Below are 8,609 nucleotides of genomic sequence, written 5' to 3' on the forward strand. Positions count from 1 at the left end.
ATGTGAATAACATATAATTTTTCCAATGAAGATAACGAAACACTCAACAATAACAGCATAAAATTCTATCGCTAGAAGATAGGTATTACAATTCGTATTCTTATAATAATTACAAAATATGTAAATGATATGTAAACTATGATAACGATAAATTAAACAGATTGAAAAAACCAAACCGTAATTGAATACAAATGGAAACAAGAGCTGCGATGCAGCTAGAGTCCCTGCCTTTTGTCAGGGATGGGAAATATGTTTAATGTTAAAAGCATTTATAGGCCTTACTACCATTTAAAGCTTTGAAAACTAGCAAATCAAATTATGTGCAAATAGGAAAGGTAAGAAATTCACATTCACTTGACATCCAAATCAAAGTAGAGCACACTTGAAATCTCAACAATTAGATCAAATGTTACCAATGTTGTTTTGAAGCTTATGCATTTCATTAATCTAGTACATATCAAATCAAGAAGCATTTCAAATTGAAACAAACCTGTGACAAAGAGAATGATATCATAGTAGCTGGAAATGATTGAAAATGTTGAATCAGTAACTACCAACTCTGTTGCAATAGGAAACAGAGTACAAAGTTTGCAAAGGAGTATGTTTATCCTAGTAACAAAATCATTGAAGCATAAATAGAAATTAAATTCACCCTTATGCTAGAGCCATGGAGCAAAAAGAGCTGATGGTCTCATGTTCTTTGAGGAATTTAGATGAAGGACAAGTTACTAGAATCACTTTGCATCTTAATTAAGAGAACAATTACTTTAGGAACAAGATGCATAGGTGTCAATGAATTCTTCTGCCCCCTAACTACTATCTGAATGGCATTTTAAGCCCTTCAGTCCTTGCACTGTGGACCTCTTGATCATTTTGAGCTCCTGCAATCATTTGCTACTTTCGTGCTAGAACCTGCACTGTACCCTATACAGCAATGAACCAAATGAAGACATCAACTATAAAAACCAACAAATGGATGGTTAAGAATAAACTAGACTGTCAACCTTCACTTTCAAGTGCCTAAATTTAACTTCCTTGGTCTGACCAATGCAATGGAAGTACTCTAGAGAAATATGATATTTGAAATGAAAAAATGTTGAAATCCATGAGAAAGGAAGTAATTTACTTATATTTTGGCAAATCGATTTTTCACAACATGCAATAAATGATAAATATTCCGATTGGAAATCAACGAGAAAAGAAGAAAATTTTCTGCAAATAGAAAAAATATTGAATTTTTTAAACCGTAACACACTGTAGTACTGATAACGAGGATCTGATAGAAGCATGGCTTCTCAAAGAACCAGAGGTAAGAGTAGAAGTGTTTCTAAGAGCTGGGAAGGTCTATACTGTCAAGAGAGTATATGCAGAATGATGGAAGCATTGACACGTATGTGAATTGTTTTCCAAAAAAACCCCAAAGAAATGTGGTCTCAGGGAAAGCAACCCTTGCAAGATATGCCCCCAATCGAGTTTTAACTAATCTCCCCGTGAAAGCATGCCCAGCATTAAAGAAAAAATGCTCCTTTTATGAAAGTTTGAACTATGAATGATAAATCATGATGTGGCCAGGGAGAAAAATTGTGTGCACGGAGTTAATTTGAAAGTGCTTCAATAGCATTTTTTTTTTAACTATAATAATTATGTCTAATGCTTTGTACTCTATTTTGGTAGTCTCAAGATTAGCGTAGTGCAAGGATTGGTATAAGCCCTCAAATCATGTTAGCTGTTTTTAGAGCCTTTCCCTCTTTACTGGGCATGTCATTGAATAAACTAAAACTCTAAAGGAAATAATTGGAACTTAAGCAAAGCAAGAGACTGTTGAACTTGCAAAAACTGAAACCCCAAAAGAAATAGATTTCATTGAGGTTGCAGACACTGAAAATGTGAACTAAAATAGAGAACATCCCTGTTCGACAATTTTCAGTTTCATGAAAAATTTGCTTAGGCCTTGAGATGTAATATTCAGTTGCCATGTTGGCATGAATCAAAGCAGATTATAAGTGTGTCTGAAGTGCTCGAATTTACTGGGGCTAGCAACTACAATAAAAATGTTTTAGAAATGGCATTGCATAAATTATAGGACAGCACCCACATACTGAATAAAATGTGTGCTATATGGACATGAATCAAAGCGAATTTGCAATAAAATGCCGAAGTAGAAAATATAGAAACCCTAAACACAAAATGCCCAAGTAGCTACCTTCACTAATTTGGCAGCCAAAATGTAGGAAAATATTCAAATCCTAAACACAAAATGCCTGTAAAAAATACAGAAACCCCAAACAGAAAATGCCTCTAAAACATACAGAAACCCCAAACACAAAATGCCCAGACTGAGATGAGCAAATGTCTTGGAAAATATTTTCATCTGCTTTGGATGCTTACACAATACAATCAAAATAAGCTTTCCACCACCCTCTTCAGAATAATGCTATTTGATGAGGGTTATTTATGGGGGTTTAGCCCCGTTTCTGAAATCCCATTGCATTGTAGTCAACTAAACAGATAAACCCTACAAACAAAATGCAGGCTATAAAATGAGAAAATGTCATCAAACCATGGCAAAGGCCTCACCTGAAGATGCTGCAGAGATTGTATCACGTCGTCAACAACGACGATAACAGGAAATATGCAGAAAATATCATGCAAACAACAAAGAGGGCTTTTCCAGCTCCAATTTATGTGAGCCCACTTCACAGAAACCACTAAACGCAAGATGGAATGCCACGGATAAACCACGTGAGTGACCTATGACATTGCCACGTTTTGGAAACTTGTTTTTCTGTAGTCGTCCGCTCATTTTTCAAGTGGAAAAAGATAATATCACGGGCATTAATGAGGATAGCCAATGAGAAAATAGAAATGAGAAGCAAAATTTCCACTTTAATAGCGAAAATTGCATAGATTATAGGATAATCTTATGTTTTCATGCCCCTGCTTAATTTTAAGCAGTTGGAATGTTGTCATGCAAATTTAAAATTGTTGGTAAAAGATAATTTAGAATCTTTTGCTATTTAAGTGGAGCAGCTATTATTTAGGAATGAAAATAAGTTATGGGAAAATATATAGGGGGGCTGGAAATAAGCCGCATATTGCCAAAAATGCCACGTGCTCCACAAATTTGTTTCCTTCTTTTTTTTAACATTTTATTTCTATATTTCTTAAAAAGTTTGAGCAGCAGTATGTGAACGACACAATTTTCAAGAGATAGATTAATTCACTCTTGCCTAATAACAAAGAAAAATTGTAAGAAAGTATAAAGAAGAGAGGAAAATAGTAGTTTAAAATGAAGAATTGATATAAGGAGTAAAAATGGTTGAAAGGAGAAGGAAAACAAGAGACATTAAGAATAAATAAGGAAAATCGTAAGAATAACATGGTGATGCAAAAGGGAAAATGACACTCAAGGATAGAATAATGGTTGCACATGTGACCATGAGCTTATAAAATGTATTATAAATTTCTAATAAATTCTAATATGTTGTTAGATTAGTTCTTAAAAAATCTAATGATCTGAAAAATTTGATGGTGAATAGTAAAATTAATTTACCTAACATTCAATTTTTGCAGTAGCTAATCCCCAAAATTTACCTTATATACCAAAGGAGAAGCATTGACAATCCACCTAAGGAGGCCCCTTTTTTTAAGAGAATCTAAGATAAAAGAAGGTGCAAGGAGTTCTCATAATTTATATTGGCATTTGATCCATAGAATGTAGGATTTAATGAAAGGAAGGAAAAAGGTGGAAGCCACAAAAAAACAATGGAGGTCTTGTAGGATACATGCATCTTAGGAAATGGAAATGCAACTTATTTGAATGCTAGGATATAGATAAAAATAGAGAAAACACAAATACATAAAACTAGGAAAAGAACTAAAAATAAATAAAAATTTACATTGTAGAAGAAAACTAATAATAGTAGAATAAATTGGAAGTTGCAGATTTTCTCTTATTAAGACTTACATGATTAAATATATTCATGTTTATCTAGTATACAAACATTATACTAATATACTAACCTTGTTCCTACTACTTATACAATTTAAAAATACCTCTAATTAAAAAATTAATTATATGTATTTAACTTTATCTAATAAACTCAAAGACTATTTAAACAACCATTTATAAAAAATATTTACTATTTAATCTATATTTATTTAATATTTTCACCTCTTGACTAAAGACATTATATAATATAAATAACTAAAAGAAAAATCATCATTTTTGTAATACTAAATGATCACCATATCATCAAAATGCTTCCCTTCTTCAAGACACTCTTTTAACTTTCATGAAACCTACCTTTCCATCCCTTTTAGTCTCTTTAGTTTTAAATTTTGATGTATGTATATTACTTTATTTTTATGCATTCTTTAAATAGAATAAGGAGTAGAAGGATATGCTGTTATAAATTGTGAAATGAAAATATTTAAAATTAGCATATAAATGTATCATATTTATAGATAATGTTTTTATTTTTTATTGAAATAATAAATGATATATTTAATAAAAAATAAAATTAAAATTTATATAAAATTGAAAAAGTTTAAATAATAAAAAAAAAATTATAAATAGTTTAGAAAATGTATCAAATCAAAAAAAATAAATTATATAATAAGATCTATGTAAATAAATTATATAACATTAAATGGAGATTCATATAAATAAAAGGTAATAATATTTTTATTAATTAATTTAAAGAGAAATATGAAAAATTGACAAAAATAAACATAAGATACAATTTAAGTAATTTTTAATAATTATTTTTAAAGATCAAATTATTACATGCATTGAGATCTATGTAAATAATTCAAGTAATATTCATTAGTTTTAAATTTTAACTTACATATATTATTTTATTTACATACATTCTTTAATTTTAATAATGAATAGAAGGATATAATGTTATAAATTGTGAAAGGAAAATATTTAAAATGAACATATAAATATATTATATTTATAAATAATTTTTGTTTATTAAAATAATAAATTATAATTTTTATTAAAAATAAAACTAAAATTCATATAAAATTTTGAAAAGATAAAAAGAAATTATTAAGATTTGTCAAACCAATTCTTTTATTATATACAATGAGGTCCATATATATATATATATATAATCAGTAATGTAAAGTAAAGTATTTTAAAGTTCAATCTGTCGAGCTTATACCATGATCAAACTAGAAACTTACCACTACAACATTCACTTCTTATTTCTGAATGACAAAAAAGTATTCAAAAAAGACTAAAATCTATCATGCCCATGGTCGAGGTAGTAAGGCAAAAAGAACCTCTATAGTACTATAAGAAGCAAAATTCTAATTGTCTATACCAGATAAATATGTTTATTACATTTACAAACATACAAAAAATGGGCATAAGATTTTGCCCCTTAATGTATTCACTGCTTACCCAGTCCTTTGCATCATGAGTTTTGTGGCTTGTTCACCAAAAAGTCTCTAGGCTAGAAGTTCGACCCTTAGTTTGTCTTCTTCTTCTCCTCCTCCCACATCCTTTGTCGTTCAATTCTATCAATTCCATCCTTCCACGAGATGAGGGGCCTAAACTATTCATTCTCCTCCCTAGAATAAATACCCTTGTTCATACACCTCCGTAATCCCTTCCCAGGGACAACATTCACCAACAAGGACTTCAATTTGAAAAGGTATCCCTCTAGGACACATGCACAAAGAACCCATTCGGCCTCTACTTGGAGCCCAATTCTAAAACCCAAGCAGTAACCTTTGAAACCACATCCAAATCGATACAAAATTTAAATTCTTACCACATATATTCCTCTCCAAAATTGGCTCTTCAAACATAAAAAATCTCAGAAAGGCATTTCTCTGAAACCTTACCCAAGAATGTGAGCTAATGTTTTGCCGATGATAGAGAAGACATCACCTCCATTCTCTTCTACCTAAAGTTATTTTTCCACCACCTCATATCCCCACTATCTCCCTTACCACGTTGTTTAGAGAATGCGAAAAAATGAGAAAAATATCTCATACTACAATTATAAATCTCATTGCCACCCTCGACCACTCAAAATCATCATTCTCCCTCATATGTCGATATACCTTCCTCCTTGTACACTAGCTTATTCGCACAAAAATCTTCCCATATCTCTTTACTATGCATATTATTAAATGATGACCCTACTTTGGATAGAGTGTTTGCTTCATGATTTCCTTCTCATAGGGTGTGGGAGATTTTATAATTTTTAAAATTATTCAATTCTTTTAAAATTAATTTAATAAATTTATCCAACCTCTGTAGAGATCCTTTACTTTGATGATCGCGTTGACAATGATCATCAAATCCCCTTCCAAATGCAATTTGGCAACATTCAATTTTTTTGCCATTTTAGCCCTCCAAAGACCTACTTAAGCCTATGCTTCATTGTTTGTTCCCTTGGAAAGCCATCTCATTCCAAGGGCTAGAGTTTTCCCCCTTCTAGTCACGTGCAATGTATCCATCTCTTGAAAAGCCCCCGTCGCCCATTGATGCACCATCAAAATTTATTTTAGTCCACATCTACTCTCGTTTCTTCATTCCATAATAGACCTATCTTCCTTTTTTTGATCAACCCAAGAAGGCCAAAAGTTCTAATATTTTTATTAATTAATTTAAAGAAAAATATTAAAAAATGAGAAAAATAAACATATGATACAATTTAGATTATTTTTAATAATTATTTCTAAATATCAAGTTATTATATACATTGGGATCCATGTAAAGAAATAATTTAATATTCATCTGAGATTCATATAAATAAAAGTTATAATATTTTAATTAATTAGTTTATTAAGATTTATATTTCTTTCTACAACTCTCTTATTTTCATAATAAATCATGGAATGTGATAAAAAACTTTGTTGCAAATAAACTTTTTGTAGTTGAATCTAGGAGCACAGTTCAATAAGAAATAATATATTTATTTAACACACACATATATATATATAATAAGCTACTTTTAAATTCATCTTCAACAACACGAAGAAAAAATTCGTAATTTTTTATTAAAAAAATAAAATAAAAAAAATTCTAATATAATTCATAATTCATGATAATAGACAATCTATTTTTGACTTTATAAATGACTTCCAGTATATGAAAATGCCCTTACTCCATATAAAAATCATCAAACCGTACTACAATAAAAAAAATGTACATAACATACCGTATACAAGAGAAAACAAAAATAAAAATAAGAACAGCTTGTTCCACTATTCCTCTATACGAAACCATCAAACAACAAATGAACGATGCTTAGCTTTTATTACAGTTAACTGCAATACAACAAAAGACGAACAAAGCATATTGCCCTCCCATCGACAGACCAAAAGGAGAAAGATTCTGGATAATACACGAAAAACACATTTTATTTTCTCGAGGAGATTTGCCAACTTGCTTCATATGAGTGGTCATGTCACAGAATTATAATGCAATCCAAAAGCCTTTTTCCGTGAGGGATAGTCATCACTTAATTCATTGAACAAAGGTATGTCCATTGCAAAAGAAGTCAACAAAATCTCGTACAATTATTCCATTCTTAAATAAACAATACTTGAATGCGCATCAAACCTTATAAGCATCATATCTCAGACCCAGAAAGAATAAAGAAAAAAGAAATTCGTCATAAAATCTCTTCAAAACTTTATTTAGTCTAATCTTTCATGCATGTCCAAATTCAAAGTGAATTTGATATGATAGTGATGTTTTTTTTTGTTTTAATAAAAGTAGCAAGCTATCATACTTTATTGATTGAGAAACTGGTTCAAGAATTTGAGGAAAGAAGCTAGCAACAAAACCTCCTATCCTTGCTCAAATACATCTGAGTAATCACTCCCAGCCAAGTGAGGCATTGTGGAATAAGCATTATACAAAAAGAAAGAAATTGGAAAGGGATTGCATACCCTTAAATAATTCTAAGGCGTTTCCAACAAGTCCATTTTGTGTATATCCAACAATGATTGATGTCCATGATATAACCTCACTTTGAAGCATATTATCAAAGAAGTCACGTGCCTTCTGCATGCTTCCACATTTTGCATACATGTTTATCAAGGCATTCAAAACCATAACATTAGGAAAAAACTCTGTTGTTGGCTATTTGTTTATGGATCTTCATACCCCATTTCAGAGCTCCCATTTTCGCAAACCCGGAAAGAATGCTGACATAAATTTCTCTGTTTGGCTTTACATCTTAATATTGCATTTGCTTTAGCATCTCGAAGGCTTTTTTAAGAAGCCCGTTTTGTGCATATCCAGCAATAATTGCATTCCATGAAATCAAATTAGATTGCGGCATTTCTTGATAAAGTTATGGAGCCTCATCAAGAGCAGCATTTTGTGCATATGCTGTAATCATTGCATTCTAGGAAACCTTGTCTATGTTAGGCATTTTATCAAATAGTTCACACACCTTCTCTATGTTACCGCATATTGCATACGTGCACACCAGGGTATTCACCACGTTAACATTAGCTTGAAACCCACATCTTGTTATCTTCCCATGGATTTGCAGACCATGTTTTATAATGTGACCTCAGAACACACGGAGAGAATAGTGGAAAAAGTGAACTCATTTGATTTAATCGTT

General features: G+C 30.9%; 1 long non-coding RNA gene across 1 annotated transcript; it reads right to left on the reverse strand.

Moving 5' to 3' along the window:
• Positions 1-510: 510 nt before the first annotated feature.
• Positions 511-2,832, reverse strand: LOC131058328 (uncharacterized). Its single transcript, XR_009109344.2, has 2 exons — positions 2,578-2,832; positions 511-924 (listed from the first exon to the last, which is right to left on the reverse strand). It is a non-coding gene; the product is annotated as an uncharacterized LOC131058328 (long non-coding RNA).
• Positions 2,833-8,609: the final 5,777 nt, after the last annotated feature.

Source organism: Cryptomeria japonica, chromosome 5 (genome assembly GCF_030272615.1).
Source record: "Cryptomeria japonica chromosome 5, Sugi_1.0, whole genome shotgun sequence".
Classification (NCBI taxonomy): domain Eukaryota; kingdom Viridiplantae; phylum Streptophyta; class Pinopsida; order Cupressales; family Cupressaceae; genus Cryptomeria; species Cryptomeria japonica.